Source organism: Phascolarctos cinereus, unplaced genomic scaffold (assembly GCF_003287225.1).
Source record: "Phascolarctos cinereus isolate Bilbo 61053 unplaced genomic scaffold, phaCin_HiC Scaffold_9;HRSCAF=440, whole genome shotgun sequence".
Taxonomy (NCBI): domain Eukaryota; kingdom Metazoa; phylum Chordata; class Mammalia; order Diprotodontia; family Phascolarctidae; genus Phascolarctos; species Phascolarctos cinereus.
Window position 1 is genome coordinate 206,422,507 of NW_027556402.1, and position 15,965 is coordinate 206,438,471.

Sequence of the window (15,965 nt, forward strand, 5' to 3'; positions counted from 1 at the left end):
GATCTATTTCAATAGACATGCAAGGGAAATGTGAGATATCCAACATTTTATCTTAGTTCTGTTTGTCTCATATGGTTCCCATGGGATGCTATAATGAAGGGAAAGGTGTTCAGTCCCACTGTGAGTCTCTGCCCTGGGATGTGGAGTCTGATTATGTTCCACTCTCCTCTGGTTTACAAATCACTCACACTTCTACATGGAAAGAGAATCAAAACTGGAGGATGCAGGCATCGATCCCGCTACCTCTCGCATGCTAAGCGAGCACTCTACCATTTGAGCTAATCCCCCACCTGACAAAGGTTACCAAAAGGTATGCCTTCTCCTAGTATTTTTGAAGTGGGTGGGAAAAACATGGTTTTGGTATATAAGAGGTAAATCTTTCTGAGAGAAAAAAAAAGAAAGAAAAGTAGAAGCCTGGGAGGAACAAACTAATGTTGGGCCTGATCTTTGAGTCTTGTCCTCCAATTATTTTCCCCTTTCTTTCTCAGGGCCTTTCTCTTTGCCCCTAGACAACAAGAGAAACAGAATAGAGGCAGAGAGCTGAGAGTCACCATGGATTGGAGGATGTCTTGTTTCCTTGGCCGTTAAGTTTTAGTCATCATAAAAACATCCCCCACCCCACTGCCAAAGGAAAGGAACTATCACAAAACACAATAGTGATACAGAAAAGTAAAAGTATTTGGGACAAGTAATTGAATCTCAACAGCAAAGACAGAGACAAACCAGTGAACTATCAAAGTTCATTAGAGTACTGACCCAGCTAAGCTGTTTCAATGGGCAAAGAGTGTGTTGTCTGTATTTTCTCTCTAAGGTTTGATCATCTAACAGTTCTCAGCAAAGAGTTCCCACAGGATGATTGGGACAAAGTGCCCTATTTCTTGGGGAAGAGGAATCAGACATTCTGTCAAGTCCTGACTGGCACTGCTCTGTTTGAATGAAGGGGAAGGTGCTCTAGAAACTAAAAATTCTCTGCCAAATAGGAGAGCCACTCACTGCCAAGTGTGAAAGAAATCAAAACTGGAGAATGCGGGCATCGATCCCACTACCTCTCGCATGCTAAGCGAGTGCTCTACCACCTGAGCTAATCTCCCCACCTGACAGAAGCACCTCAATAGGTTCATAGATGGCAACTTCTGCCACTACCTGCAGGTGGAGAAGGGGGAGTAGAGAAGCAAGGTTGTGTTTCATAAAAGGTAAGCCTTCCTGAGGGAAACTCAAATGAGAACAGGAGTCTGGGGAGAAAAACCTCAGTGATGGGCCTGCACTCAAGTCAGAGAAGAGGAGAGGACAAATTAGAAAACTTAGTTATACTCTGAAGACAGTGGAGGAAGGGAGCCAAGCAGGGTAAGGGCTCAAGGTTCCCATTACCCTTATCTCCAGGCAACTGAATAGATCTTGGCAAAGGCCCATTTCCAGGGATTTTTCCTCAAACTTCAGACGCATTTCTTGGTCTGTTTCCTGAGTGGCTGTAACATTAAAGCTAGCCTGCCTCCCTTTCTCTGATGCCCTGCTTTCTTAAGACTCTGCCTTCTCCCTGCACATCACTGAAGGTGGATTTCACTTGGGGACTCTGCCTCCTCTCCATGCCCCCTCTTCCCCATACCGCTACTGTTTTGGCCTTAGAATCAGAAACTTAAGGAAAACGGAAGAGGGTTCTTCAGTTCCTCTGAGTCAGAACTCTAGTAATAATCCCCAGAATTTGAACAACTGTGGCAGTGACATTGTGGGTCTACTCCAGTAGCTCCAGGGTCCCCTTTGGTACCTTGTGTAAAAATGTTTGGAAGCACCTTTATACAACCCTGAAGCATGTAAGGAACATGATAAAGTGTCTTATAGGGAAGAAAGGAGAAATTGAGGGTGAAAAAAGGAAAGGGAAATCTTCTAGAACAGAGCTCTTTGAATAAATGATCAACCTAAGAAACAGTCTCAGAGACAGCCAGACAAAAAAGCTCAATGAGGTCAGTAACAATTCACAAAACTTCTCCAACACTGCTCCAATATTAGTCTGCATCCAAGAGCTCAGGGAGTTGCAGTAGGAGTCGGAACCTCTTTGCCCTTCCTAGGCTACAAGATTTATTTGGCTGAGTACCTCTGTTCCTCTCAGTGTCAATTTCTCTCTTTATCTTCCCCTCTTCCTCCTCCTACCTGTGGCACAATTGTCTTTGGGTGCTTTGGAGGAGGAATCTACTCCCTTTTACTGCTTTACACATCATATAGCTGAAGGCCAGCACTGACAAGTCAGAGGATTCAGGCCATTCCAGGTTTTACCTGTTGATTTCCCATATCCGATGGCTGCCTAAGTCAGAAATGTGGGCTCTCCAATCCCCCTTGCTCTGTCTCTCTTGAGAACAGAAAGACCTTGAAGATTACAGAAGGCAAGGAAATGGTTCAAGGGGGACTCCCCTGGTTACTGTTCCCATGAGAAAAATAATTGTTGATACCTTAGATTTATACACCACTCCTCCATGCAGGTGGTGCCAGGGAAGATCTAGGAATATACTGCCCTATCTAGGAACCCTGATAACTAGGAAATATATGTTGTCACATGCACAGCAGATGTTTGGGGAGTGTCTCAAGGGGATGACTCTTTGAAGTCATGTTAGGTTTTTCCTGTATATACTGTGACCCTCAGATGAATAAACTGGCTCAGCCTTCACTGACCAGCCTGGCCCATGTCTTTATTTCTCGCTCTCCCATGAGGTGTGCTGCTTGGTTGCAGGCAACATCATATGATAAGGTGCCCAGACCTGGACTCCTTTTGACAAGAGGAGTCCCTAATGTCTGAACTGCTGGCCAAGAGCCTGACGGTCATGCACCCTTTACTCAATGTTTCTTGTCCTGCTACATTCTCTAAATCCAAGCTCCAGTGATGCCTCAAACTCAACATATCCAAAACTAAGTCCATTTCCTTTCTCCCTGATCCTGCTGCTCCTTCAGCTTTCACTCTTTCTGTCCATGGCAATGTCCATTTATTTGCTTAGTGACTGGAACTGATAGAGGAGTTATCTTTTGGTCTTTCCTCTCCCTCACCTCTTATATCCTACCAGTTACCAGTTCCTACAGAAGTTGTAGTTGTGCTTTAAAGTGGGTGAAATCAGCTCTGTTTTTGAGATTTTCTCCAACAATGCTCAGAAGCAGTAAAAGGATACAGGACATGTCATGTGACTGGCTTGTCCAGGGATAAGACTTTCTGGGTTTGGAATGCCAGAAAGTCATGGGAACAGGGAGGTTTTAAGGGAGTTCCTTTCTGCTGTTTGTCCTTTGGTCCTGAAGAGGATCACGATATCAGAGAGGTGACACCGTGACGTGCAAGTGAATTAGATTTAGGTGAGGGAGGGCTGTTCAAGGTCACCTTGGTCAAGGCTGGTTGTTTGTAAACAAGTGAATTTTTTTGATAATGTTTTATTTTTTCCCAATTACATGTAAAAACAATTTTAACATTCATGTAAAAAATTTTGAGCTCCAAATTCTCTACCTACCTTCCTCCCCTATCCCCTCATTGAGAATGAAAATAATTTGATATAGGTTATGCATGTGCAATCATGGAAAACATATTTCTATTTTAGTCATGTGAAAGAAGACAGACCAAAAAGAAAAAAAAATAATAGAAAATTAAGAAAGTGTAAAATAGTAAGCTTCCATGTGCATTCTGACTCCCTCGGGTCTTTCTCTAGAAATGAATAGCATTTTTCATCATGAATCCTTTGGAAGTGTTTTGGATCATTATATTGCTGGGAACAGCTAAATTATTTACAATTGATCATCATACAATATTGCATTTTTCATCATGAATCCTTTGGAAGTGTTTTAGATCATTATATTGCTGGGAACAGCTAAATTATTTACAGTTGATCATCATACAATATTGCTGTTACTGTTCTCTTACTTCTACTCACTTCACTTTGCATCAGTTCATGTAAGTCTTTTTAGGTTTTTCTGAAATCCTCCTGCTCATCATTTCTTGTAGCACAATAGTATTCCATTACAGTCATATACCACAACTTGTTCAGCCATTTGCCAATTGATGGACATCCCCTAGATTTCTAATTCTTTGCCACCACAAAAATAGCTGCTGTAAATACTTCTATACAAATAGGTCCTTTTCCCTTTTTTTTTTTAAATCTCTATGGGATGCGTAGCCCTTTGGGCATAATTCCAAATTGCTCTCCAGAATGTTTGGATCAACCACAACTCCACCAACAGTGTATTAGTGTCCCAATTTTCTCGTATTCCTTCCAACATTTATCATTTTCCTTTTCTGCTTTATTAGGCAATCTGATAGGTATGAAGGCATACTGTTGAGATTCAGGGGTTTATGGGTGCTGGGACCCTGAAATATAGAGAGCAAGAGATTTGGGTCCTGCCCAAATGAATTCTACCCAAGCCTTCTTTCAGCCAAAGACAAGGTTTATTGGAACATCAATGGAGGGGTGGGTGTGGGAGAGATTTTAAGAATCCAGCTGTATTGACCAGACTCTTAAGGAATCTAAGCATTTGTATCACTAATGCAAGCAGGCCACATTTTAAGAATCTGAGCATCTTAATGGAGACAGGATGGACCTTATATACAGAAAGACTGTGGGAGGGATCTAGGAGTGGCCAAGTAGTTTGGGGTGACTGGAGGAGGGCTCAAAGGAGGATCTGGATGGGAGTGGCCAGTAAACTGGGGTGAACAGGGACACATGGTCAAGGGAGAATGGAGTCTAGATAGGATTAAGAGTGGGAAGTGGCCTGGGGCAATCAGGAGGTAACAGAATGGAATTAGGAGATTGAGCAGTAGCTACAATGAAAGGCCAGTTAAATGGATTACAGCCTCAGGGAATCCCCAGAGATTTGGGAGAGTCCAGGGATTTTCCTTTTGGGGGTTCAGATCCCAAAGACTTGGTATTTTCTTTTTAGGGGTTCAGATCCCATCCACATTAGTACCTCAGAGTTGTTTTAATTTGCATTTCTCTAATCAATAGTGATTTAAAGCATTTTTTTCATATGACTATAGATGGCTTTGATTTCTTCACCTGAAAACTGCCTGGTCATACCCTTTGAACATTTATCAATTGGGGAATGACTTGTATTTTTATCAATTTGACTCTGTTCTTTATGTATTTGAGAAATACGGCCTTTATCAGAGACAATTTCTGTGGAAAAAAAATTCCCAACTTTGCGCTTTCTAAACTCGGTTGCATTGGTTTTGCTTGTGGAAAGCCTTTTAAATTTAATATAATCAAAATTATTCATTTTACATTTTGTAATGCTCTATCTCTTGTTTGGTCATAAATATTTTCCATCTCCATAGATCTGTATAGGCAAGTGAAATTAAGTTAAATTGAATTTTCTCTTTTGTTTACCTGAATGGAATTCAGGAGCACCAAGAAAGTGGTGGACAAGCTTGAACTCATGCACTAAGCACGTCCCATCCATGAACTATAACATAACTTGTACTGTGACTTATTAAAATAGTGAATCTCCCCTGGACTGGTGCTAGTAGAAGTAAGGTTTTGTTATTATTGTGTTGTTGTGTTGTGTTGTGTTTGTGTAAGCTCCTGGTTCTTTTGGATGAGTAATCACAGGTTTGTCCACTTTTGTTGGATTCCTGGTACATTTGAAGGTTGTTGAGTGGAAGGGAGAGGGAGAGCAGAGATTAGATGGCTTTCATCCATGTGGCTGATGAGGATGGGATCTGGACCCCAAAAAAGAAAAACTCTGTACTTTCCCACATGGCCAAATCTCTGGCGTTAGCCTGAGGCTATGATCCCATCAACTGGCCTTTCATTGTGGCTATACCCAATCTCCCAATCTCCCAATTCTGCCTTACCCTTAACCTAGTCTAGCCCTCCATTTTCTTACCTCTATATGGCCCCAAGCCACTTCCCTTAATCCTAGCTAGGCTCCATTGTCCCTTGGCCACATGATCCAGATCCCTGGAGTTCCATTACCTCAGACTACTTGGCCGCTCCTAGATCTCTCCCACAGTCTTTCTGTATATAAGGTCCATCTTGTCTCCATTAAGGTGCTCAGATTCTTAAAATCTAGCCAAATGCTGAGATTTTCAAGATTTAGCCACTGCTCAGATTCTTAAGATCTGACCCACTTGCATTACAAACGTTTAGATTCCTTAAGAGTCTGTCCAATATAATGGATGTTCTAATAAACCTCGTTTTTGGCCGAAAGTAGGCTTGGGTCTAATTCATTCGAGCAGGACCTGTGTGTCGTGATTTCAGGGTTCCAGCAACCCTAAACCCCTAAACTTCAACATAGCCATGATTTCTCAATCTTTTTGCTGTTTGACAGGTCATATTCCGATTTACAGACTACAGCAGTTGGTCGGTACCTGTTATATTTTGTGTGCAGTGTTATTGTGAGGAAATGATTTTATAAAGTTAAAGGTGCTCCATAAATGTGAATTGCTATTATTTCCAAGTGATGAAGCATTTCTACCTTTCCACGTTCTTTGGAAATTCTTCAGGGGAAAAGTACAATTATGAGATTTTAAGTCAAGTTTGTAAAACAGTAATAACCACTATCTCACAATAGCACTGCTGCTTAGTGTGATTCTGGAAATCATTAGGAATGTCATCAGGCTTAAATGGAATTTCAAAGAGGGGTTATTATCATTAAATGTATAATCTCAATCTCGGAAAAGAATTCACAGCTATTCTACAGCTGTTACATGTCTCTCACCCAGGTTTTTCTTCAATTCAATTCATGAGAAACTCCTTCCCTTTAAGATAACCTAATTTAATTGTTTGATCACTCTTATTTAAGAGAAGTTATTCTAGAATCCTTGGACAGATTTCAAATATGCACAGTCAGGAAGGGACCGTGACTCCCACCCTGGACAGTCAGCCTTACCGTTGCATCATCAACTGGTCTCACCAGAATCACAGAGGAGAAATTGACCTCAAAGGGGTTAATCCAAGCTTCCTCAAGTGTAAGGAAGCTCAGAGCCAGAGCCTAATCTCCTTTAGCCAAAATGATAGTGATGTAAAAGCAAACAGTGCCCTAGAAGCTAAACGTTTTTTAAAGAAACAAATTTTAATTAAGGGTTGTTTTTCCAGCACCTTGTGAGGCCCCTCCTGAACTTGAGAGCATCCTAGAATCTCCTTCCCTTATCTTGAGATATCATAAAACTTCCCCCCTATCCTGGACCATAAAAATTCCTTGTCTCCCTCATCCTGAGTCATAAAATTTCCCGTCTTCCTCATCCTGTGTCATGACAACCCCTCCCCTTATCTTGTAAGATAAAACAGACCCCTATTCCTTTGTAAGTTGCTAGTTCTGTTTCCAGAGCTAGCCCACTGTTTTTGCAACAATAAAGCTTCCAATGGTTATGGAGAAGGTCTAAGTGAATTCTTGCACATCTGAACTAGCTGTCCCAACTCTAAACCTCAACAATACTGAGAGGCAGAGGATGTTATGATTGTGATATTGGACTATGTGATAGGCTCAATATAAGCCAGACAGAAAGATTAAGGGGCCATTGCCAAGTGTGCTGGAGACAGAACCCAGTAAATTCTACAATCCTTTCCACTGCCTCTTCCCACTACCCTCTTCATCTGTCTCCAAGGAAAGATGGATCTTCATGACCAATTCTTGTTTCTTAAAAGTCTGGTTGCTTTTATTTTGCTGGTTGCACAAAAGAACCTTTTTTTTCCCCCCAAGTCCCCTTTGGAGGTATTAATGTACTGAATTGTATGGGGGAATGGTAGGGGTGTTGGAGCATGCGATAGATAGCTGCATACTTAGGTGTTTGCATATTTGAAGGGCTATCACTTGGAAGAGAAATTCGACTTTGGCTTTAGTCAAGACAGTAGAACCACTAGCTATGGGTGGAAGTTTTGCAGAGGCAAATTTAAGCTGGATGTGAGGGAAAACTTGCTAATAATTAGAGCTAGGAATTACAGCAAATTATGCTCCCTAGAAGTTTGTGTACTACTGTTTCTTTCTGCATTTAAAGTTCCTCACCTCTCTGACAGAGGCATGGCATATTTCTTCTTCAGCCCTCTAGATTTGTGATTTATCATTGTACTGATCAGTTCTAAAACTTTTCAATGTTGTGTCAATCGCTGGGAAACTCTGGGACCCCTACCCTGTTCTGATTAGCAATTTTTAATCATCCACTACCCCAAGGTCAACTCCTGGGAATCATTGCTGCGTTAAGCAGCTTCTAACTGCCCGTGTTCCCGGACAGAGATAGTTCCAAGGACACTTCTGCAACCCCTCTCTTACTGCAGTTCAGCTATTCTGTGACCCAGGCTACTGGCAAGGTCATCGGCCTGCCTCTGTTGGCTAGAAGCAGCCCAAACCGATCCTGTGGATTTTCCAGGAATATGCTATCACCCTACAATACAACTTGTGACCATCCCCCCATGCCACTCCCCACACACATTCTACCTATCTACCTAGCCTCCCCCCTGAGTGTCTATAATGTCTGGTTATAACTCCCCTCAATGAACTTCCCTGAGTAAGACAGTGGTTGTTCCGGACTGCAATTCTCTGAGCTTCAATAAATGCCTTACTTTATTTAATGATTAACTTGTCGATCTGATTTTTATACTGGTTTAACAGTTGGTTTTCTCTATAATGTTATCATTGAATAAATTCTTCACTTCACTCGGTGTCAGTTCCCCAATTTTCCTCTGTGATGGCCCATTTGGTCGTTTCTTCTGGCTTAATAATAGTTCATGACATGCATGTACCACAATGTGTTTAGCCATTTCCCAACGAGAGAATCTCCCTGTAGTTTGCAGCTTTTAGCTACCACCAAACTCTTCAGGCACTTCTTACGTCGATCACCTGCTCCTCTTTCTGCTTCTGGAGGATTACTTTTCCCCAAGATTTCTGTTTCTTTCAATGAGTTTATGTCTTCTGCCCTCTTTTACCCTCTTTGGCAGTTTGTCCTGCACTCTCTATAGTGGATGCCAGAGACAGAAAGCCCAGTCAGAAAAAGGAGGGTGAAAGAGAAGTGGAGGATGAAAGCCAGTGGAGGAGATCGAGAAAATCATCGCAATTCGTAGGTCAGGAGCACTGAAGAAAGGGCAAGATTGTAAAGATTTAGGAGACATTGACTTTACGGAGAGTTGAGAATGGAATGGCAGGCAAGTAAGGTAGAAGAGGAGCCAGTGAGACCAGGAAAGCAATTACCACTTCCTTAATAAGGAACAAAACGAAACAAACCCGTCTGTGGGTGGGCTTGAACCACTAACCTTTCAGTTATCAGCCGAACGCGCTAACCGATTGCGCTACAGAGACACTACACTCAAAAATTTCGTAGTACACTTAATAGGAGATTCTTCCACCCACTCTTCTGTAGTCTACTAACTTCAGGGTCATAATTTTGATAAACATAAGCCCTAAAACACCAAGAAGGAATTTCATTTCTTCCCAACAGACATGTCTCCCTGTCTGAGACCCCAGGACACAACCAACCAGCCACAAGGATTCTTATTACTACATTTTTTTTTCAGAAGAAAGAAAACGACCAGTCTCGCTTCTTCATCCTTTCTTATTCCCTTCCTCCTGGACCCTGGGCATAACTAGCTTCAAGATGCTTCCCCGCACACTGGAACATAACCCAGTACTTGATGCTGGGAGGTGAGCTGTTTGGGATTTTTCTTGCTCAGGCGGAAAGATTTGAATTTTGCTTCTATGACTTTTTTTTTTCTGGATGTGAGCTTGTTTCAGGTACTTTGAGTACTTGCGGTCCTAATGGAAACCCCATTCTCAGGACATTTTGGGGAACAAGATTCCAGTTTTTGTCACGATCAGTTCTGCTACAGCAAAAGTCTGTGTCGTCTCTGTGGCGCAATCGGTTAGCGCGTTCGGCTGTTAACCGAAAGGTTGGTGGTTCGAGCCCACCCAGGGACGGATGGTTTTTAAAAAGCTTCATGATAAAACGTTGATTTTAGGATTAGGGTAGTCTATGAAAATTCAATTCAACCCTCCCACTGATTTCTCCTGACCCGAGCAATTCTGGAGACTTAAAGCTGATGCTTTGTATATATGTAAGGCACTTCCATTTACTTTTGATCTGTTTTTGTTTTTCAATATTTATCATTGGGTCTCCCTATAACCATTTCTGAGTGCTAAGAGACTCTTCCATAAAAAGGTAACGAATGGCCCAGCATTTAGAAATAGAAAAGGAGAGGGAAAATTCATTGGTCATTGCGATCTAAATGGTATTGATATATCTTCAAGTAATACCACTCGCTCTATCTCCTGAAAAAAATGGATTAGGAATTAATTAAGAAAATTAGCGAAAACTTTGTGTATTGTCGGTGATGAAGCTCAGTGGTAGAGCGCACGCTTTGCACGTGTGAGGTCCCGGGCTCGATCCCTAGCATCTCCATTAATTTCTTTTTCTCGTGAGGTGTTTGGGCTCCAGTTTGTCTCTTCCACAAAGTTCCCTTTCTCAGGGCCCTCTTCACTTTTGCACATCAATTCCCATGTTGATCTTCCTCACCCAAGGGTATTCCTCCTACCCACCGCTTGGGATTTCTAATTGTTAACATTTTTTGAAATGCCCAAAGTGATGCACCAAAAAAGCACAATGTCACTCTGCTACAATGAGAGTCCTTTGGAAGTGTAAGCTCTCATGTAGTCAACAAGACAGCCAGGCGAAAAGACTTCTGCAGACAGATGGGAACTCCACGCCCCCTCCCAAGCCCGCCCTCTCTCACATTCTTAAGTAGTCAGTCAGAAGGAAAAAATCGTCCTTTCCCCTCCGGGTCAACAGTGTCGTTTTGTTGCCCTCTTTTTCCCCAGCCCTCCGAGGTCTTTCTTTTCCCTGCAGCGCACCTCACTTGAGCCTACTTCCGTTCCTGCTTCTTAGGGTTAGAACGTCCAACCTTCTGGTTCAGAGAAAGAGGACACTACGCTGCCAACACTCTCAAACGCTATCTGATGCGGATGTGGGAATGAAAACTGGAGGATGCGGGCATCGATCCCGCTACCTCTCGCATGCTAAGCGAGCGCTCTACCATCTGAGCTAATCCCCCACCACAACAAATTAGTTTACAAGCCCCGTCTTGTAATACAAGACAGAAGTCAGAAGCTTGTATCTAAGCAGATGATAGAGTAGGGCTATTACCAAATGGCCAATCCTTGGGAAGATTCCTGTTTAAAAAAATAAATAAATAAACACGGTTTACATCGAATTCACCTGGGATTCACCACATGTCTCCGCCTTTTCAATGTGAAATGTACTCACGAGTACAGGAGCTGCCTACCTTTAGTCAGCCTGTTGACGGAGCGGCTCATGAGGCGATGGAGGGTGAATCGATTATGCCGCTAGTTGGCTGGCAGTTCCTGCTTCTTACTCTTCTCCCAAGCGCCCCACCCAGGCCCTCAACTCCATTTATATACTCTCTCTACAAGTTCTCGTAGTCGTCTTCCAGGCAGACTCAGGTCCCAGGCCTCGGAGACATGCAAGTCAACACACTTGATTTTTGGGGTTTTTTTACACAGCTGGGAATCAAAACTGGAGGATGCGGGTATCGATCCCGCTACCGCTCGCATGCTAAGCGAGCGCTCTACCATTTGAGCTAATCCCCCACCTCCAGAAATGTGAGGATTTCCTTATAAAATCTAGAAGGCCATAAATGTTAGTGCTGGACCCTGTCTGACACCGAGAATTCAAGGCCAAATTAGAGCTCGTTTCCCTTGGGCGGCTGCAGGAGACCAAGAAACAGCAGGGAAAAGAGGCATGGAGGAAAGCTTTGGGAGGAGCAACCGTAAGCGCCGCCACTAGGCCGACTTGAAAGTAAAGACTGGGTAGGAGGCTGACCTTTCGAGAACTCTTCCTTAAGAATCTGTGAGGAAACGCTGCCTCCAGTTTGGACTGCCTGTAATCCATTCTCAGTCAAAGATCAAAGGAGACGCCTCTCTGAGTTCAAGTGGCAGGGCCGTCTGAAAAAGTGCTCAACATATATATGAATGGCGACAGGCGGGAAAGAGTTCTCGAAAGGTCAGCCTCCTACCCAGTCTTTACTTTCAAGTCGCCCTTCTAGCTGCACTTATACTTACTCCTCCCAGGCCCTCAGAATCAAGGGTTGGGGTATGCCAGAGAAGAGATAAGGGGTGCTTGCGATGGTGAGATTAAGAGGGACACACGTCCTCGATCAGCCAAAAAGAGATTCCTAATGGTCGAAAGAGTATTTGAAGACTTTTGTCAATTTTCTCAAAGCCCTCCTTTGATATTTTTTTCCGGCATACCTATAATAAAGGAAAGAATACAAACATTTGCGTGGACCATGGGCATGCTTGACTTTAAGGTTAAAGAGTGAAGGTATTTGAGTGGTGACCAGTTCCTTAACTGGTCAGTTCACTAATGACTATCTTCACTTAATGATTCATTTTTCTTCCCTAGACAACCTCTCATAGAGGCAGTGAGTCCTTACAGGACAATCAGCTATTGGAAACTTACTATTCAGAGTCCACTTCAGAAACAGCCTAGCAAGTCCCCCTCTCAATCTATCATGCAATTTCTCTCAGATTAAGAGTATGAATTCCAGAAGTGTCACTTGGCTGAGTTGGTTAGTACAGGGAGTTCCCTACACCCACAAAAATTACAGGTCTTTTCCAAAACAAAATAATTTCTTCACTGCTGTAACTCAGATTAAGGAGAAGGCATTGCAATCTCCTCGTGCATAATAGCAATTGCCAAGTAGTTCGAGAAATGCATGTTTAATAAATTAAAGAAACTTTTGCTTATCACTCTCTATCTCAACTTCTACTCACATCCTACTGTCCTGGGTTTAAATAACCATCAATATTAATGACTGTATTTACTAACAGTGGAACAAGCAATACAACAGACATAAATATTTATTTCCCATGTATCAGCTGTGCGAAAGGTCACAAAGCCACTTTCAACCATTTCTTCTCTTCATTTCTGAAAGGACAGCCCCACCATTCAATTCTGCCTTACGCCAATTCTACTCTGTTCCCAAGAATTCTCTTAATCCCGAAAAGAATTAACTTGGTTCTCTGAGGATATAACTTCTCATAGTCTATTTTCTTTTTCCTATCTTCAGATAGTGGACGAAGAAACATGTCTGCGTCCCTTCCTTGCTCAAAGTTTATGATTGTGTGAAATGAGAGTAGGGGAGACAACCGGATGGAAAGAGGAGGGAAGTGCTTCCAGGTTTGAGACTGTGTTTTTGCTTCCGGCTTTCTCAGCCACTGGGAAAGAATAAGAATTTGAATTAGAGATGACTCAGAAGTGAAAGTGGAGAGCTTCATTGCATGGCCTAACAATTTCTCCTATACAGGAAACAGCAACGAAAAGAGCAATGCTTTTTTTACTGTCGATTCAAAGGTTATCTTTCACGTCGGCTCCGTGGCTTAGCTGGTTAAAGCGCCTGTCTAGTAAACAGGAGATCCTGGGTTCGAATCCCAGTGGGGCCTTGGCTTTTTATGTCCCCTACTTCGGCTCTTCCTCTCTCAGTTCTATTCCGTGCTACAACCCCACATCTGTGAAGTACCTGCTGCAAGACATATAGGCCCCTTAGCTAAATTTCGAAAAACAGCATTTCATTCATATCCCGCCCCAAGCCGTCCCTCTCCTCTTAGTCATAACCTTTCATTTCGTGCTCTGACAGAGTACATCTGTTCGTCCTTTTCCCCGTGGTTTTTCTCTCGTGCTCCAGCTCGGCCCATTTGTGCTGGTTCTGGGAAAGGGGAGTGGGGGTGGGAATCCTCCCCGCTGCTTTTAGGCCTCTCCGGAATTTGGAGATCCTTTAGACATAGCGTTTGGTCGCCCAGGACATTTATGCAAGAAGTCCCATTTCTCTCGGTTCTTAAGCATACAGGGCAGATAGTGCACTTTCCTCAATATTTCCTATCAGGTTCTAAACCCCTGTCACGGCTAACTGGCTTGCACTTCACCTCGATGTCCCAAAGTTCCCAAAAGAGACTTTAGCATATATATCTTTAGGAGATAAGGTGACTCAGAGGTTAAGGATACGTACTTCTATCAATTGTGCTCTACTCTAGTGGATTCAGTTTCTGACCTTGTTAGAGTCTAGACAATGGGACCTTTTGAAAGTCAGATATACTGGGCTACTACAAGATTGAAGAATGTTGCTTTCAGCTTCACAGAGTTTAGATTTTTTTAAATAACCTTTCAGGCCTGCTTAAAGTGCGTGACCAATTGGCAGAAATTTAGGTTAGATACGTAAAGCATTTCAAAAGAGAGGAGAGATACCAAAAGAGAGGTATCAGCCCAGGGAGGAAAGGAGAGTATTTAGAATGCAACAGCAGAGTTAAAAGAAAACTTTCCCTTATCTGAGGTCAGGTGGCAAGGGGAAATGACCAAATACTTTTACAATTGTGAAAGAATTCCTTTTAGACAAAACTACCGGGTCTCATGCAATAACAGGTAGTAGTCACTACATTCGAATAAGATCTTCCACTTTACTGTGTCCTTGCATAGTTTCTTATATTTAATTTGTCCTTCAAAAGGCGTTGGCGGGTTTCTAATTTTGGCCCATCAGGTAGTTAGTCCATCAAGGTGTTGTGAAATTATTGTGGTTCTGAATGTCCCCCAAGACAACCTATCCCTCTGGTGATTATTGTGATTTTACTTGGGGAGTCTCCAGAGGGAGAACCTCTTGTCACTCTGTAAAGGCTATTTCACTCTAGGATGGCTCCATTGTTAGGAAATCGTTTCTTACAACAGGCCTAAATTGCCATTTTAAACTTTCTAAGCCTAAAAGTAGACAAATTGATGTGGCTGGTCAGTTTTAAGTCATTTGCCTAGGCAGGTACGGTTAAAGAAGGTGATTGGTCTCAATTTCTTTCTAAGGTCCAGAGAAAGTAAAAACCTCCCGATCCTTATTAAGTTACTCCTCTCTTCTTGTTCCATAGAGATCAGAGTGGAAATGCTGAAGCTGTGGAAGTAAAAGCATCGAAGGCCCCGCTGGGATTCGAACCCAGGATCTCCCGTTTACTAGACAGGCGCTTTAACCAACTAAGCCACAGAGCCGACACGCTAATAGCTTTTACATCAACAAGGAAAAAAAAATCCAACCATACACATTTCTGTTGATGTTTGGTCTACAGAAGTACAGGAGAAGTTAGGTCTTTTCCTTATGTATCATCCCTAGAACAGATACCTATTCGATCCCTCTTGCTCAGGAAGTCAAATCAACTATAGTCTCAAACTTGGAAGCACCTTTGCATCTGCTTGTCTCTTGTGTTTCCACTTCACAAGATCATAAATTCTCAGCATCCAAAGGGACAGCACAGACAAGATGCTTCATCCAGTAGCTGAGTGGAAGTCCCCCAAACAGTAGGTCTGGCCGACAATGGCACAGACAAGGTACTTAAGAAATAACATGCCGTGAATTCAATTAAACCTTTAGTCATGGGGAACTCAGGATCTGTCCTTTCTATATTGAGGCAGCTTTATGCATTTTCCCCCTTCTATCTTGTCAAATTCAAACTCTCTGAAAAAGAAAAAAAGCACTGAGTCTTAGCACAATGTCTAACACATAGTAGGTACTATTGCTTACAGGTGGCATAATGTATAGAGTGCTGGGCCTGGAATCAGGAAAAACTGAGTTCAAATCCAGCTTGAGACAGTTATTAGCCATGTGACTCTAGGCCAGTCTCTTAATTCTGCCTCACTTCCCTGATGATGATGATGATGATGATGACAGCACCTACCTTCCAGGGTTGTTGTGAGGCTCAAATAATTGTAAAGTGATTAGCAAAGTGCCTGACACAAGGTAAGTTCAATATAAACTGTTAGCTATTTATTCTTTCCTTCCCACTCACTTGATTCTGCTCTCTGGGACCCCAAAATACAAATGACTTTCTCCATCAAGTTACACAAGTAACAAATTGCAATAGCTCACCCATAGAGACTGTCAATGCTGTTATTCTATCTTTAAAAGGTAATAAAAATTCGGAGTGGCTGTTTATCTTTCTATTAAAAGTTCCTGAGGATATCTGGAGTGTAACCA

At 42.5% G+C, this 15,965-nt stretch overlaps 6 non-coding genes across 6 annotated transcripts; 2 read left to right on the forward strand and 4 right to left on the reverse strand.

Moving 5' to 3' along the window:
* Window positions 1-9,175: 9,175 nt before the first annotated feature.
* Window positions 9,176-9,249, reverse strand: TRNAI-GAU (transfer RNA isoleucine (anticodon GAU)). Its single transcript has one exon. It is a non-coding gene; the product is annotated as a tRNA-Ile (tRNA).
* Window positions 9,250-9,790: 541 nt separating this feature from the next.
* Window positions 9,791-9,864, forward strand: TRNAN-GUU (transfer RNA asparagine (anticodon GUU)). The gene has a single exon. It is a non-coding gene; the product is annotated as a tRNA-Asn (tRNA).
* Window positions 9,865-10,921: 1,057 nt separating this feature from the next.
* Window positions 10,922-10,994, reverse strand: TRNAA-AGC (transfer RNA alanine (anticodon AGC)). The gene has a single exon. It is a non-coding gene; the product is annotated as a tRNA-Ala (tRNA).
* A 483-nt stretch (window positions 10,995-11,477) lies between these two features.
* Window positions 11,478-11,550, reverse strand: TRNAA-AGC (transfer RNA alanine (anticodon AGC)). The gene has a single exon. It is a non-coding gene; the product is annotated as a tRNA-Ala (tRNA).
* A 1,780-nt stretch (window positions 11,551-13,330) lies between these two features.
* TRNAT-AGU (transfer RNA threonine (anticodon AGU)) lies at window positions 13,331-13,404 on the forward strand. The gene has a single exon. It is a non-coding gene; the product is annotated as a tRNA-Thr (tRNA).
* A 1,505-nt stretch (window positions 13,405-14,909) lies between these two features.
* Window positions 14,910-14,983, reverse strand: TRNAT-AGU (transfer RNA threonine (anticodon AGU)). Its single transcript has one exon. It is a non-coding gene; the product is annotated as a tRNA-Thr (tRNA).
* Window positions 14,984-15,965: the final 982 nt, after the last annotated feature.